The following is an 18,815-nucleotide window of genomic DNA, read 5'->3' on the forward strand; positions in this document are numbered from 1 at the left end:
ATCTGCACAAAGAGGCTTTGTTAATGCCATGCTACTGCTGTTATTTGGCTTTGTTTTAAATGAGGTGCTAATTTGAATTTGTTTTGTCTCCAAGAGCAGCTGCTCTCTAATGGTGCATTCATTCGACATCATTTAATGTCTGCTTGATGGTTTTCTTCACGAGACAATTTAATGGGAGAGGATTTGTTTAAATCATCTGTCACTCTTTGGGTTTGGGAGAGTGCAATGCAGCATAATAGTGTTCTAATATAATTACCATCATTTCGTTCAAAGTATATAATTCTCTCTATAGCTGACTTGCAGCTTTTGTATTTATGGAAAAGTCAAATCTAAAGTCCTAGCTTAAAAACACACCCTGATGATTTCTTCAGCTGGCTGCACAGTGGAGTGCTTTGCAGCAAGAAGGTTGCAGGTTCAATTCCCAGCCTGGGGTCTTTCTGCATGGAGTTTGCATGTTCTCCTTGAGCATACGTGAGTTTTCTCCAGGTACTCCGGCTTCCTCCAACAGTCCAAAAACATTGTTTGTCCTGTTTGTCTCTGTGTTGCCCTGGCGACCTGTCCAGGGTATACCCCGCCTCTCGGGAGTGATTGGCAACAGCACCCCTCACAACGCCAGCTGGGTAACGTGTGAAAGAAAATGGATGGATCGATGACTTCTTCAGCTTTTAAAATAAATCTCTTTATATTTTAAAAGTGTTGCTGCCCAAGGGACCAATCTGTAACTCCTGGACTGCATTATAAAAAGACATTGAAGGACCTATATGATATACAAAATCAGATTTTTTACCTTTCTTACGGAAAGCAAAGTCCCAGCTACGTCGGTTCTGAACCAGAAGACCCAGGCGAGTCCAATGCCACCACATGAGCCACAGATGCAGAAGAAGAGGTCACGCAATGATCAGCTGATAGATGGGCTCTCTGCACTGTTTGAGGAGATGAAGACCAATCTGAGTTGCTAACACCTCCAGCTGCTTAGGAGAGTGAGGGTAGTCCCGGGTGGAGAGTTCATCCTTGACCTTCTCACGGAGTTCCATGATAAACACGTCCATGAGAGCTTCCTCTCATGGACGTGTTTAACATGCAGTAATTTATAAATGTTTTGAATCAGGTTGGGTCCAGATTAGCCAGCAGGTGGGTCCACTAATCCGTGACCTCTGACATAGAACCTTGAAAAGCCTTTTACACAAATTAGCTTTCAATAAAAATTGGTATATTTGTCAGATTTCAGGTATAAATGTGAAAATCTTTTAAAATCTGCAACCTGAGTGTGAGAAAATCTGTTTTTCATTTTGTACGTATCCTGTAAGCTTTCTCTCTATCAGCTTGCCTGGAAGGAAGACAGATAACCGAGTTACAGTTATAGAGACAGATTGCTGTGAAACCTTCTTCTGACTTTCATCCAGCTGTCATGAATCTCATAAGGTGATTACTTAAATCAGCACAAAGAATGTTACCATGAATACACTCCACCTTATGCTGTATTTTGAACTTAGATCTATTTCTCTTTATATTTCTAGCACTTGTATACCCTAAAGCTTTTTAGGGCGATATCAGAGAGTATCAGAGAGAAAAAGCAATAATGTAGAAGTCTTCACGCCTTCAGAGGTGTGTTCACTGAGCTTCCAGCCTGAGTGTCAAGAGACAGAGATGTGCTCAATCATACAGGAAACCCAAGGAGCAGATGTGTTGCAAGACTGTGTGACTAATCTTCTGAATTTCAATCTTAAATTATTTAAAGCTTGCCTAACATAACATTTCAGTTTAGTTGTTTAAGCCAGTCACATATGCTGAAAAACCGGTCGCAGTTTAACAAGATTTGCTTGTGATTCAACATAGAGTCATTATCAAATTAGAACATATTTGTAAAAAACTTTAAGTAGGTATTCAATATATCATTCAGTCTGCATAATGTTTTCAATTTAACTTATTCTAATCTTAAATATTTTTTTTTTATTACCTGTTAGTGGAAAATCCACATAGTTATAAACAAATAAAAGCTTTAAAAAATCAGTCTGTGTATCCTAACTCTATATATTTTTCAATAAAAATTTTCTAAAATATTACCTTACAAAAGAGCATAACATTTCTGTTTTTGCTACCAGTTTGTAACAGAGCTTAATCCCTAAAGATAGACCCCTAACCCCTCCTAAAAGTCAAATTATTTTAATGCAGTGCTAGATCTCAACAAGTAAACTTTCCAATAGAAGTTAATACATTCTCCTTTTACTAATTAAATCTAATTGGCTTAATAATATATTGTAACTTTGTAAGTTTCTCTATCTATCTATCTATCTATCTATCTATCTATCTATCTATCTATCTATCTATCTATCTATCTATCTATCTATCTATCTATCTACTCCCTCAGTCTGCATGGTCACTCATCTATAATCCCCTCTGCTATCTATAGTGCATACATCTGAGAGATTTGCTTCAATGCAAACCAGAACACACACTAGATGTTAATAGAGTGACCTTTGTCCATTATTGCTGCAAACAGAAAATACGTTTTGTAAATGGAAAGTTGAAAAAACCAACAAACGCAAACCAGAAGGGAGAGATTTTTAGACTAACTTTGCTAGATTTTTTTCCCAATTCTCTTCCAAATTTCCTAATTTCAGATTGAGTTTTACAAATTGCATTATTTTCAAATTTCATTTTACAGAAAACTTTGTGAACCCTTCAAGCCCAATGAAAAGGTTGTTGCTAACGTCCATACAGTAAATTCCACATAAATTAAATATGCAGCGTCAAAGTACATTGACTCAACGCGCTATTATCCAAGTCATCTTGAAAACATTCTTCTTCCAAATGTTGGCTACATATTACGTGTTTTTTCTCTGGCCAGAAGTTCGATGGCAAATCCTCCCTCTTCAAGTTGGCGATCCAACGACCAACCCATCCGTGGAGGATCAGGAATCAGAAAGGTGGAATAACTCTTTTTTTCCACTTTTACCCGATGTATTCCAGCATCCAGCTGCCATGCACGTGGGCATTGTCAGTTTCACTATAGCTCTGGTGAATTTCAATGGTGAAGTCCTCTGGAAATCTTCAATAATTGTTGTTGATTGCAGATGTGTCTAGTAGTTCCCATTGATTTTGTAAAGCGGGGAGAATGGCGCTAGGCTAACCGCACCGTGACGTCACTGCTGGAAGATGGCAGGAGGGAGGGGCTACTATATTTGGGCAAAAATGGCCGCTCCCACACTGAAATGTGTCTTTGCTCTTCCCTCCAGAGGAGAGCAACAGAAGAGAATATGATCTGTAAAACACCATTTGAAAAAAAATGCAGTTTACATAAAGTATACACAGTATTAGGCAAAAAGGGGAGGAGAACTGTATTTTTTATTTGAGTTTTGTAAACAAAGTTTTTCCACGTGTGAATGTATTTTAAGAGTTGCTGTTTGAATATCTGGAAAGCAGAAAAGCAAAATAAAGAGTTATAAAAATACATTTACCATTTTATATATCATATTAACCATTGCTGATGCAAAATAATTAAAGTTTATTTTCACTATAGCTCTGGTGAATTTCAATGGTGAACCAGAAGGATTAAGTAACAATTATCTAAAAGTTAATTTTACTTAGGTATTGTTTACTTTTATTCAGTAGATATAGCACTACTAACTTTACTTGTATTTGTGTAAAATGTTTATCTAAATGACTGTACTTTCAGTAGAGGTTTGTTTTTATCTGCACTCTTTCCACCTCTGCATATCACCAAGTACTGTGCAGGAGTTAATTGGTGGTATAATCTGTCACAGGGTTTCCACAGGTCTTTAAAAATCATTAAAAGTCAATAAATTCTTATTTTCTAAATTAAGGCCTTAATTGGCATTAACATTCTTTCAATGTGATCATAGTGGCATCTTAAATGCTTTATTAAAAAAAACGTTTTTAAAACAATTTCGTTATATATATTATATCGTGATGTATTTGCACGGAACTGCTTCCGGTTTATCTTAAAGCTGTATGTTTGGAAAAGAAGCTCAAAAACCTAGGGAACGTGAAATTGCAAAAAACGAGGAAAACGAGGAATTCGGGACATGGCTGCAGCCTGTCAACGGTAAAGATGACAAAGGATTTTGCTTTGTTTATATGTGCACAGCATACAACCTCAAAATATTATTCTTATAGTTTTTGTATTTATTTCTTGAATTTTTTTTAGTAATGAAAATATTTCTGTTGAATTTTAGAGTCTCTGTTTTTATTCTTGTGGTATCGAGAAGGGTATCGAGTATCGAATATTTTACTTCGTATCGGTATCGAGTTGAAAAGTTTAGTATTGTGACAACACTAATATATATATATATGACAGTCATGGGTACTTGTTGATGGCATTAACATTATTTCTAAGTGCATTAAAAGAGCATTACAAAGCATTAAATTAGAGTTACTCATTCCTGTATAAACACTGTGTCAATAATATAGAGATTTCAGTGGGTTCCAGCCCCCCACTGCCCCCCTTCTAACTCTGCCACTGCCTCTAACAAAATGTTGATGCCTTTACAGAATAACAGAATTTAAATTTGGACTTTGCATATTTAAAGTCTGTGGTTGTAACCTGTAGTAGGAAAAAAAATGGCCTGACCTGACCTCTTTTGCAAGGCGTTGTTTAGATAAAGCCTTTCTTAATTTTCTACATCCTAAGGCTTAATTTAAGACAAGCCGGCTGTTCTCTGCGATGTGTTAATATATGTTAAATATGGGCTGTGATTTGGCTAAGTGAATTATGCGACAATACTACAGCTCTGCTCCTTATTGCCGTGTCCGGATAAGTGTGATTTTTCATATGTGAGTGCAGAGTCATAGATCTGTTGATATGAACTATAAATAAGATCCTTCACCTAAGACCCATTTAGAGCCAATCTAAAACATAAACGGCACTATTTTGACTACCGTGCTTTTAAATAAGCACCTCAGCATCAGTCGCTGTAATTTTACAGCTTGCGTCTCTATTGCCCATTTCTCTGGACTGTTCTGTCATCCTAATGTTTAATTAGCTGTAGCTTTAAGCGCGGATTTGGCAAACTGCTTTTTTAGAAGTTATCCAAACTGATTCACACCACAGATGGCCCAGATCACCTGCCAAAAAACATTTCAGAATAGACTCCCAAGCAGCTACGCTGAAATATTTAACTTCCAGGTGGGTATTTTCACATTTAAAGGACTTCAGCCTAAGTTATAAAGTTTCAAAAGCACTGACTCATCTGAAAAGACTCATTGAAAATATGACAAATCTGATAAAATATTATTTTCACTTCCATTTAATGTCTTTTTTTTTGTACCTGTAACCCTCAAGCTTTAATGCATTTTAAGAATGTCAAAGATACGTTTTAAAATTCAATGGTTTGTTATTTGCTGACAGGTTTTTTTTATCTACGTGTAGCAGGATGTTTGAAACAGTTTGACCCGGCAGCTGTCAGAAATAGGCTGAGGTCGCAGACACCTCCCACTCGTTTCCACGCCATCACTCACCGTATTCTAACTTCTCTGCTCTGTAACTCCAAATCTTGCTCTATAGAACATACAACAATTAAAAATATATATATATTTGCCTCCTAGAGTTTTAATTCGGGCTTTTTTTGTTTTTTTCCCCCTAAAACTTAGATCATCAAAATAAGGTATATATGAATCAAAGACGGCCTTAAATGATTAAAAAAATCCAGTTTTCAAATGATGATTAGACTCATATGAGGTTGGGAGAGCTTGGAGTCAGAGGAGTCAAGTAATTTAGTTACTGTAATCAAGTAGCAATTTTCTTTGTCAATTCTTGAGTATTTATTTTTCCAAGGAATTTTTACTATAACTTGCTACATTTGAGCAGAAATATCTGCACTTTATATTCAGTTCAATTCAGTTTGCTTATGTAGCGCCATTTCACAACACGTCATCTCAGGACACTTTACAGAGACAATTCAACCAGATCCTCCAGTCAGATTGGCTCAAAGTTTTTCTATCTAAGAAAAACCAGTTGACTTCATCGACTCATTGACTCTTCAGCAATCCCTCACACTAAGCATGCTTTTAGCGACAGTGGAGAGGAAAAACTCCCTTTTAACAGGAAGAAACCTCCAGCAGAACCAGGCTCAGTGTGAGCGGCCATCTGCTGAGGCCGACTGGGGTTCAAGGAGACAGAAGCAGACATAGAAAAAGAAGCATAGATACGAAAGGCAACTGTAAACCAGCTCCACAGGCGGGACCATCCAGAAAACACAAAGCCAGGCAGACGAGTTCATCATTGGAAACTACAAATTGTGCGACCATTTCAGGTGATGTAACCAACATCCTTTACATAAGCTTGCTCTGCTATTTTTAAGATTTTCTATTCAGTTTGGTGATATTTTTGGTAAGTTTCAATGAAACAACGGCTAAATCTTAAGAGCAAAGGCTTTGTCTTATATGCAGAAGTTCTCCAATAATGTAAATCAGCATATTTGTCTGGCCAGATTGCCTTTTATGAGTGGAAAAATGCATTTCTGCACATTGAGTTATAGTCAAGGTGTGGATCTATAAAGTCTGAGGGTTCATCCAGAGTTCTAAATGGGGTTTCATGGTGTATTGCAGAGTTTATTTTACAAAAACATTTGCCAAGGCTAAATATTATTTTTTCTTTGTTTAATCAGCTATAAATCAGACATGGTGACATTTAAAACAGTGGTTCCACCTGAAAAACTTCCCTCCATGCCTTCCTGTCATACAAATACAAATTATTGTATTTCCAATATATAGTTTTGGAAGCTGTACTTGTTTAATCCACATATGTAAATTCAGGCAGATTTGCTCCTGAGGCCCTCTGATGAACTCAAAAAATAGACAAATGTTCACCCTCTTAAAACCCACCTCATTTAGGGAAATCCTCGCTTATTTTGCATACCCAAATGGAAAAGCAAATAACTTAGGAACCGTAAGCCCAAATTACATGTGAAATGCATTATTTGAAAGCTAACACCCTCTAGTTTCTAGTTTCTGAATATATAAAGATTGGATGAGCAGAACACAGACCAAGCTGCATCAGTTGAAACATGTCTCAAAGTTGTTTTTTTTATTTTCGGAAATGATAGCTCTTTTTTGAACAGCAGTAATAAAGACATTTTTGAGAAAAGGCATAACTCATTTTATTAAATTTGTTTTACATAATGTCAACCACAAATCTAGCTATAACAGTTCCAGAGCTGCGGGGTTTGGAACTTATGGTGTCAGCTTGGAGCGGTGCTCAATGGCTCCACCTGCTGGTGTCTGTGTGTTTCTCTCTAACACAAGCCTGTAATGCGGTACCCCTTTAAATAAACTACACACATTTGGGCTCGTTTGAAACCTTATTTCATTGGCTACAAAGCCCAACACCCCACGTGGTCTTAACCAATAACAACAGGGAATATAACGTAACAATCATAACGCGCGTCACTGGCTGACAGTAAGTGAACCGGAGGTGAGATTTCGGGGACTATATCTGGCTTAAATCGCGTCATAAAAATATGAAGACGCTTGTGTCTTGTTGATAAGAGGACAATGTAAAGAACCATACCAACAATCGCATGCTAACAACCGAGGAAATAAGTATTAGAAGTAAATATTGGCAAGATGCTGAGAATAAGCTATGACCAGCTGAACTTTCTGATGTCAACAACCGGACATTATGGGCGATTTTCTCATCATGGAATATTTTTATTACTGATATGCTGGATTACTTTTAATCTGTGGACCCTTTACAAATTTACGAATGGAGTATAAACAATAGAAGTGTCATGATTTTATCAAGAGCTTGGACAAACATGCAGAGAAACCAATTCAGAGAGATACTGCAGAGTGAAGCGTAGCTCTGAACACTGCTCAACCGCAACTGTAAAGTGAGGCGATTACTTCAGGCTCAGTGGGAAATTTGATTTGTGAACTTGAAGAGGATTTGTTTGCTGACTCACGTTTCCAGAGAAGTTGTTGAATCTTTGACTCCAGACTGTATGCTGTTGTTCCAGTGTTTGTCTGATTTGGTGAAAGGCGGAACAGGGTTTACCCAAAATGCGGTTGTTTGTAGATGAACGGAGAAGCTGACTGCCACTTAGGTTTCCTGCGGTACTTGAACGGGCTGTGGTGCAGATGAATCCCTTGCTCAGTGTGAAACTCAAACGACCTCTTGGGGAAAAGTGATCCAAACCTCCTGTTTGTATCCCCAGCTCAGTTTGAAAGTCAGTTGATACTTCCAGGGAGAGAAGGTCCGAAAAATCCAGTTTGCAGGATGACTTCCTGCCGAGATACAAAGACAAAAACAATGTTAAGACTCAGGTTGACCAAAAACTCAGCTTGACTCAGGAAAACTCAGCTTGACTAGAGTACCCTAAACTGGCAAACACTCTGGCGTCGAAGTAGTGGCAGTCAGCAGCTTAAAAACACTCCGTTAACGAGGAAACCATCAGCAGGTGTGTGAGAAGGCGGACCAGAACCAGGCGCCTCCTGGTGGAGGAAGGGAGACAAACACAGAAACACAAACACACAGACAGGAGTCCTGACAAGAAGATTGTATAAACAACTGAAGTTCTTGTGTTGCAATTAAGCGAGGTAACCGATTTCCTGCTGAAGAAATAACATCTGATTAAGGGTCAGAAAGGTTTGTTTAGCATGAGAAAGCCACAGTATCAAAGTAAGTTCTCAAGACCTTTTACAACAAGCTTTCCGCATCTTCTGCTAAACAGCATACCTTTTCCTGCCCACGGTCAGATAATAGGAAAATAAGATGATCCATCTCTTTTATCCTCCTACTCTCGTCTCTCCAGATAATCCATCTTTATAGAGGTGAGATTTCCTCTACACGGAAACTCTAAGCAGTCATTTCTCATGCATGGTATCATATTAGGTCAAAAACAGTAATAAAAAATGGCGTAATGAATGAAATCTTCATTATCATAAAGGCAGTTGACTAAATGATTTTTAAGATGCAGTTAAAATGAGCAGCTGATTAGTTCAAAAGTTTTTTTTTATAGCAAAGAAAGTTGTTTTGGTTGTTTTGATGACAATGGCACATTAGACAGCAGTGGCTGTTAGCATAATGCAATTATGATGCAATTATTGTCTGTGTGAATGGAAATAAAGAGCATAATCCATTGTTATTTAGAAAACACTTCCCACGTTGTTTTCAACTCCTGTCTTACTTCATAGTCAAACAGTAGAGCCTTAAAGTGTTCGGATGTTTTTTTACATCTAAATAAATGTGTTTTTACAGCAGCGTTAAAATGTCTCTGTAGCAGTGAAGGAATAAAATAATGGTCAAAGTATTTTTGAAAGCCACAGGCTTTTAGAAAATCAATGTTAAACGCTTGAAACTCTGTGGTTCTGTCTTTGCTTTTCATCTGGTTACCAATTCGTTCCCACATTCAGCAGCGTCTGAGTGCTCCTCTACATCGGATCGTTAAACCCTCCATCCGTCGGTCGATAAACTTTAACAGATGAGCTAGCGATGGTTCAGTCTCCGCTGCACGCGTCAAACTGCTTACGAAGCATTTACTGTCCACACTTTAGTTCTTGGCTACCCAGAACCCACAAGAAATTCTTCTAAAGGGACTTCAGTTTGACACTGCTTTGAGGTCACCTTACCTAACAAAAGTTATGAAGGACTTTGAAGAATTTATCTTACTTATTATCAACTTACTGCACCATGACCTGGAAAAGAAACAGTAAGTATTCTGTAAATCTTCATAATAAATAACAAAAAAACTAGAAAAGCACTCAGAGAGCACAGATCGACACCAAGCAACTTATTTCTACGAGACTTAGACAACTTTTATTGTCGTTTTGTATACAGAGTCACAGAATCTGTATAATGGTTCTGTTTTATGTGTTGTCTTCTTATTTCAGAGGGCCCCCACCTATCTTTGCTAGGGCCCCAAATTTCCAAATTCCTAATTAGCAGAACAATTAGCCATCATGCTAATTCCAGCTACTGCTCAAGAGGAATTTGCATAAATCCCTGCTGGCCATGGACAAAATTTTTCTTTAGAAGGAAGGGGGATTTAACTATTATTGTATATGACTATTGTATATAAGTTGAGCGTGTTTTCTAGTATTTCTTCTGTGTTTGTTACCTCCACTTTCTCTTGTATCTCTGCAATCCCTCTCCTGACAAAATATATGGATGCATCAGAGGTGGGGACTCGAGTTTGTGACTCGTACTCGAGTCGCACTTAAGTCGCATATTTAATGACTTCAGACTCGACCGAGACTCGCGATTTCCGACTTGTGAACAATATTGTATTAAGTGTTTTTTGTTTTTACGGAGCCCCTCTGATGACATGGTCAAAAAAAAATTTTAATTGTGGCCATGAAGTAGTATTTCGTGCGCACAAAATACTACTTCGTGGCGACGCAATAAGTTTAACGTGCGCACGAAATACTACTTCGTGGCCACGCAATAAGTATAACGTGCGCACGAAATACTACTTCGTGGCCACGCAATAAGTATAACGTGCGCACGAAATACTACTTCGTGGCCACGCAATAAGTATAACGTGCGCACGAAATACTACTTCGTGGCCACGCAATAAGTATAACGTGCGCACGAAATACTACTTCGTGGCGATGCAATAAGTTTAACGTGCGCACGAAATACTACTTCCTGGCCACGCAATAAGTATAACGTGCGCACGAAATACTACTTCGTGGCCACGCAATAAGTATAACGTGCGCACGAAATACTACTTCGTGGCGACGCAATATAAATACAAAAAATACAGCCGACAAATCTGCGGCAACTGTGTGATGCCATCATGTCAATATGGACCAAACTCCCTGAGGAATGCTTCCAGCACCTTGTTGAATCTATGCCACCAAGAATTGAGGCAGTTCTGAAGGCAAAAGGGGGTCCAACCCGTTACTAGCATGGCGTACCTAATAAAGTGGCCGGTGAGTGTACAGATCAAGCAGAATCATTTTGTTGTGCATTAAAATGTCTCATTCAGCAGCACCAAACACGCATTTTGCCGACTGGTCACCAGATAAACTAGTTGTCTCCTTGTAAGATGCTATTTTACTTTTTATATTTTGTATCCATATTTTTTATCTTAAGTGTATACATTAGTCTATTTTATTGCATGACGTATACCCACAGTTTTTAGATATTTTAATAATTTTATTTACCTATTCCATATTATATGTTTCATGTTGCACGATTGTACCATAAAAAATTCCTAGTTTGTGAACTCCTTCACTAACAATGGCAATAAACCTGATTCTGATTCTGAAAGTTTTACACTGTAGCCCAAGTCAATGACAGATAACGTGAGGACGACCACATAGGCTAAAAATAATTTTGGTAGAGCTTGCAATTGCAAATCTACGGAAGAGGATTAGGGCCACTGAAAAAAAAAAATAAGTTAACTGATTTTTACATTTTATTTCAGTTTAGTATGGGAAAAAAGTCAGAATGCTGACTTTAATCTCATAATTCTAACTTTTTTCTCATAATTCTGACTTTTTGCTGAGAATTCTGACTTTTTGCTCAGTATTCTGACTTTAATCTCAGAATTCTGACAATAAAAAAGTGAGAATTCTGACTTTTTTCCCATGTTAAACTGAAATAAAATTTAAAAATCAGTTAACTTTTTTTTTTTTCAGTGGCCCTAATCCTCTTCCGTACAAATCTATGTGTTAAGACAAACGTTTTCTGTTGTATAGGTTTTGTTAGGCAACATAAATTAACACATTTTGGTCTCTTTATTGTCTTAATTTTATATTGATTTAGTAATTGCAGCACAATGCCAAGAAAGGAGGGTTAATCGTATTGAAAAATCTTAAAAGCTGTTCACATTTTATTTTTAAGTGGTTTGTGCAGCAGGTATTAAAATAGCTATTATTTTGTAGGCTACCATAAGTCATATCCACGTGACAAGACTTCCAGTCATGTTGCCCTAATAGCCCATTATTTAAACTAATGTGGCATATTTGTTAAAGCTATTATTATTATTATTATTATTATTATCATCATTATTATTATTGTCATGATGGTTATTATTAATATATTGTAGCCAGTCACAGCAGGGAAGCTCTATACCATCAACATATAACAAGACAGGAGATGAGGAAGATTTCAGGGAAGACACAGAGACAAAAAAGACCAGGGTGAGGGAGAACAGCAGGATGAGGGAGAGCAGATGGGTGGGGGAAAACAGGGAGATGAGCCAGATGAAAGAAGTATGCTTTAGTCTGTTCTGTTGGTGATGTGACTTTTTTCCATTGAAAACTCACGTTTAGAGAATGTTACAAATAAAAGTCAAATTTCATTCAACATGCGTTTATTTTTTTTTATAATTAAGTGTTACACGTGCGCTAAAAAGTGCCCTCCCCCCCTCCTGAGCACCTGCCCCCCAAAATGTCTGTGCACGCCTCTGAACAGAAGCACCATAGAGAGCGTTCTGACCAGCTGTCTCACTGTGTGGTGTGGAGGCTGCAGCGCCTCAGACTGGAAGAAGTTGAGAACAGCAGAGAGGATCATGGGGGCTCCTCTTCCCTCCATTAAAGACATTTCATCCCAGCGCTTCGTATCCCGAGCCCGTGACATCGTCAATGACCCCTCACCCCTCCACCATGGACTGTTCTCCCTGCTGCCCTCTGGGAAGAGGCTTCACAGCATTCAATGCAGGACCAGCAGGTTCAATAACAGTTTCTTCCCCACCGCCATTAGACTGTTGAATGTTTTGTAGAATGGGTTATTGTATTGTATTTTATTATTATATTTTATCATTATTTATATATATATATATATATATATATATATATATATATATTCTAAGAAAATTGTTGAACTGTAAATTTACAGTCATTTTTACTATTTTTCAAGGCTGCACTTTTAAAAGATGAAATTGTCCACACTGCAAAAAACATCGAGAAATAAGTAAAAGATGTCTTAAATTAAGTGTATTTACCCTTAAATTGAGCAGCCAAATAAGATGATCTGCCAATGGAATGAGTATTTTTACTCCTAAAATAAGATGATTAGATAATATACACTTGAAATAAGAAAAAGCAATAGTTTTTTTCTTATTTTAAATGTAAATCGTCTTGTTCCATTGGAAAAGTGTCTCACTTACCTCCTCAATTCAAGAAAAAATGCACATAATTTGAGCGAAAAGGACTTATATAGATTTCCATTTTTTGCAGTGCAGTGAGCTGTTTCCAAACGAAATTTCTTTTTGTTTTACACTTGTGTAAACAAAATGACAAATAAAATCTGTCTAAAGTCTAAACTAAAGACTGCTTGAATATAATAGAAAATAAACCAAAGAGCAAAAACTGATAACTGAAAACTAAAAACTCAGAGTCCAAAAAGGGGAAACCCATAAACTTCATTTTGATTACAAATGTGCTCCTGTTTTTAATTGCTTCGCTTTAATTTTATCACTTCCATAGATCAAGGTGTGACAGCAAACATTCCTAAAAAAAAAAAAGTAAAGTAATAAAAACTGATGGTCATTTTTTAGAATTAAGGTCCAGGAAATATTTAGCACTGCAATCTGCCTCCTTTATTTATAGCCTTAGTGTAATTGGGGTACTTCTCTATTCAGAGAATCCTTTGAAAAAATCTGTTTTTATTCTCCCTGCAGTTTAAAGATAAAAGGCGCCTTTGAAAGCAAATCTGAAGCATAGAGGGGTGCCTGGGTTGAAATTTTCTTAAGTGAGCAAAGGTTGCAGCTCACCACCAAGACAAATAGAAAGGAGCATTGATCAGTGTCTGCACGATCATCCTCATGAAGTAATGAAAAATCAACAAACTGGAAGATTAGCAATCAGGAGCCAACAGGTGACAACCTGCAGGCACTATTCCTGCTGGAAAGACCCACATGAAGGCTTTGCTCTTCTAGTTTCTCTTGTTTTCTTGTAACATTCAGATAATTTAGTGCTTTAAACCTCCAAGCAGCCTCAGTAGATTTGTATGAGGAAGCACGGTGTGCCTCAATCCCACTGGGCTGCATGTGGATAGGAATAATGAATTGCGAATACAGTTGGGTGCATTAGTTATCTGTAGAATTTCTGAATGCATTTGAATGTTTTTTGTCAGAGTGAATATTTATGTAAGCCTGTACATCAACGAGTCAGATCCAAAAAAAAGGCAAAGATTGAATTTTAGTTAAAATAAAATCAAAGAAGGAGCAACAGATAATTCAATAACTCTTCCTCTATGAAACAATCGTGCTTCTTAGAATTATTATTTTTTTGTTTCTAGGTCATTCTGGCCAATAGAGGGCGCTAGGGCGTGCCCCACCCACCCATGACTTTGATTAAGACATAAAAAAAAAAAATATTGATATATATTTTTTAGATGTGCAAGATAAATATTTACTCTTTAAGGACGAGTAAGGCTGTTTTCATTTTTTATCAGATTGGTGATGTATTTCCACTCTAGGGCGCAAAAATCTTTGCCCATTGACTCTTGTTAAAAGTTGTACTTGCGCAGTAGCTCCTCTGCAATACAGACGGATAGGAGAACTCGGGGCACAGCTCTCCTGCACCCTGAGGAGGAAGGAACTGTCGTCACAGTTGTATGGCAGCTGACTGACTGGCCGAGTCTGTCACGTTTGTTTTAAGGTTTTTCTTAGGACCCAAATGCAGAGGCAGATATGCAGGCTGACATGCAGGGGTGAGTTCTTAAAAGATTTAATGAAAATCAGGCAACAAAAACAGGAATCCAAAAAATCCAACTTAAAAATGTTAAACAAAAACCGGTATCCAAAAATCCAACATAAAAATAAAACACAAACCAGAACCATGGAGACATCAGGGGAAAACCATCAAGGAGCCAGGGTGAGAAAAGGTAAGACGAGGAACCAGCAAAGAGGGACTGCAGAGGGAGTGTATTTATGGCTGACTGAACAAAGGAAGGACTAACGAGCTGATAAGGAGCAGGTGTGAGTAGAGCGGATGAGGAAGCCAAGAGAAAAGAAAACACAAGGGGACAACAGAGGACAGACAGAAAAAACTAATAAACTTAAATGAATCTAGAACACACCACTAAAGCTAGAAAACAAGGAAAAACCTGGATGAACTCGAAACTGAAAACTTAGAGAAAAACCAACAGAACCAAGATCATTACAGAGTCACGGAAGTAAAATCCCTTAAAGCACACTTACAGACAGAGGCTGGAGGTGAAATCATTTGGACTTGATCAGTCGAAAATCTAAATAACTCAGCAGTCCAAAGTTAGATGGAGAAGGTACACTCTGCCTTTTTCAGGACCTGTTTTAGCTACAAGGCTTAGCTAACAGCATGCAGCGAGGCTAAGGCTTTATCCTGTTTTCCCTGCCTCCTTTTTCAAACATCAGAATCTGACCCAGCATGGATATAGACATGTATGATTGATTTAAAGCACTTTTTAGAAAAGGCAAAAAAAATGAACAATCTGGGATTCACATGGAAAATAATAGAATATAGTCTACTCTTAAATAAACACATTCTCAGAAAATGATATATCCATCCATCCCTTATCTGACTCACTAGTCACGAGTGGGGTCGCAAGGGGTTCTGCTGCCTATCTCCAGCAGTCAATGGGTGAGAGGCGCGGTACACCCTGGACAGGTCGGCAGTTCTTTGCAGAGAGAATAAATTGTTTGTGGGATTCATATAAATACACCGGTATGATAACTTAGTATAACGTTGATTGGTTTTTTAATATACGTCTGTTATGAATTTATAGCCCCCCCCAGAAAAAAACTCAAATAGCACTACTGGTTACTGCACATTAAAGCCATACTATGCAACATTTTTCAGTTAATTAATGTGTTCCATAACGTTTTGGATGATTAAATGAATCATTTCAGGTGGAACAAAGGTTTTCTCAGCCGCCCTGGTGGTCTGGAGGGGAACCCACAGGCTCAGAAGTCTTGTGCATCGCGACAGTCGGTCTTGCTTTACGGCGATAACTGCTACACGCCCCCAGTGAAGGGCATGCTTGTTGCTAGCGCAGTGGCGATATTTGTGCAGTTATCATGGTTAGTTAACATGCTAAATTTTCAAACTCAAAAATTCGAACAAAATAGTCACTTACCGCAGTAGACATGGTGATTCGTTGCGTTCGCCTGTCTGCTAAGCTCAAAACAACCGCGCCTGGCTTGACGGAGAAACCAGGAGAACAGCTGAGCATATTTACGAAAGTGCACTTTTACTTTCGCCCTCTAGAGGGAGCCTCGCTGGAAAATCAACACCGGTTGCATAGTATACCTTTAACATGCAAATCACCATGTGAACAGGAATAACTGTAGTTATTACTGAAATTGCAAAGTTTATTAATGTGACCATGTGATTGAATTAAAGTGGAGTGAATTTTATCGCATATCATTTTTAATTCAGTCCAGAGTGGGTCCCTTTGTAATCAGGTGTAAACTGGACCTGCTTGTTATGCAAGTTGCCTCTTTTTTGTTCAGTGCTTCAACTAACATGAACAAAATTACTTAAAGAAATAAAAAAAAAACAACCACAACAAAATACATTGACAAGTAAAAAATATTTCAAATTATAGAAGATGAGAAATTTAACATCTTACTACTTTTGTCACGTGTTGGGGAACAAACAATAATGAGGCTTCTAGACCAAAAAGTGTAAACTTAAAATAGTCAAAGAAGCATTAAGAATAATCATTATTCTGACTATTATTATTACTCATACTGCTGTATAATGCTGTATAATTTATAATGCTTTTTTTTTATTAACTTTTTTCCTATGTGTCTCTTTCAGATTGTGTTTTACAGATCATGTTCTGTTCGCCTAAGGGCAAACAAAAATGCTAATTTCTTAAGCGCACATTGAATCTAGGGCTGCAACAAATGATTATATATTGCAAATAGATTGAGCTGTTGATTATTTTTTAGATTCATTAATTAATAATCTAGTAGAAAATGGTTCCTTAAAGAATATTTTTACCAAAATGAACCAGGTGAAACTAAATCTTTTCCACTTGAGGACTTCTAGATAGAACATATTGACAGACAAAAAAGTTTTTGCTTTATTGTAAATGCCAAATATTTATATATATATATTTTTTTTACAATTTTGGTATTTTTACTAAACTAGTTGACTATTATTTCAATAATTGATTAATCTGATTAATTGTTTCATCCCTACATTGAACAGTACAATGTTGTTGCTAACATCTATGCAGACCAATAAATATGATTGCAGTTGGTAAAAACAATATTAAAAAATAAGAGAAAAAAAAAAATGAAATCTTAGTTGTGTGCTAAGAAAGTTTTTAGTGTTTCATTCCTGCATTACCCTTTTTTAAATTTCCCAAAACAATGAAACAAAATCCCCTCCATGTTGTTGTACTTGTTGGCACAGTGCCTTCCAGCACCAAATCAGGCGCACCTGCAACCCGTTCGACTCATCAGGTAGGAGAATTTAAGAAGCACGCTGCCACTTCTTTAGCGCCTGCTGTTAAACAAACCTTGCCTAGATTGTAACTACAGAACCTCTGCATGTGGGTTAATGGATAAAAATAACAAAAACCTTGAAATTATTGTTTATAGTAAAGTATCTAAAAGTTTATCTAAGCTGGTATTAAACATGTGGTTGGAAGAAGATAAATGAAAAATGAAAAATTTGTTCAACTTTTTTCTCATCTCCCATAAACTTCCAGCTTTTTCCTTCACCTCAGCTAATTTGAATGCTAAAAAAATAAGATAAATACATGAGAGAAACTTACATTCTCCATGTTTCTCTTCTCTAAAGGATGCACCCATTAAATTCTCAACTCTATGAATGACTTAAAATCAGTATTAGTATTCAATAACTTTTATCTATTAAAGACAGAGCAATATAGAGAATAACCGGGCTCTCCTATCTGGTAAAATCACAGGCAGCAGAGCTTCTAGTTGCATTTAAAAAAAATATATATGCTTACCCTTATGACTTTAAAATACTTCTGTTAGTCTATAAATCTCTGAATGGCTTAGCACCTAAATGCATCACAGACTTGCTAGCAGTGTATCAACCCTCCAGACCACTCAGGTCTTCTGGCTCCAGCCTGCTCTGCATACCTAGAACCAGAACTAAACATGGAGAAGCAGCATTTAGTTCCTATGCTCCACTTATCTGGAACAAACTTCCAGAGAACTGTCAAAGTGCAGAAAGCCTGAGTTCCTTTAAATCAAGACTAAAAACACATTTGTTTAGGATTGCCTTCCACTGTTCTAGTTAAACAGTTCAACTAAAACATATTTTCTTTAGTCCAACTGTTTTTAATATTCTTTTTTGTTTCTGCATTTTTTTTAATTTTTTTTCCTACTTGCTTTGATTCCGTTTTATTTTCCTATATTTTAATAACGTAAAGCACTTTGCATTGTCTTTGTACTGAATTGCGCTATACAAATAAATTTGCCTTGCCTTGACTTGCCTTGCCTTACCCGATCAATTACATGTAAGTGATAGCTAAATGCTGAAAATAGAAGATTTTAACTGGAACAGCAGTGAATGTTGGCTCATAAATCCCACCGAACCTTGTCAATCTCAGTGTCTGCTTCTATATAGTAGTAGCCATTCAAAATTTCCCCACTTTCCTCGATTGTCCCTTGGCTGGTCCCCTAAGATTTATTTTTAGACATCAATCTGTCTACTAAAATATTCTTTCTGTCGTGATTTGTGTAATTCAGTGAAATGGTGCACTGTTACTGTTACAAATGCTATATCTTACATAATTGGTAATAATAACATTTTTTCTGCTGCCATTACCATCTGCCTTTTTGCACTAGCATAAGTATTGCATATTTTATATTATTGTACATTTTATATTTTATTGTGAAATTGAATGTTTAAATTTTAGTATTAGGAACTGATCTTAT

The sequence above is a fragment of the Cyprinodon tularosa genome, unplaced genomic scaffold (assembly GCF_016077235.1).
Source record: "Cyprinodon tularosa strain WSP-4 unplaced genomic scaffold, ASM1607723v1 ctg99, whole genome shotgun sequence".
NCBI classification, from domain to species: domain Eukaryota; kingdom Metazoa; phylum Chordata; class Actinopteri; order Cyprinodontiformes; family Cyprinodontidae; genus Cyprinodon; species Cyprinodon tularosa.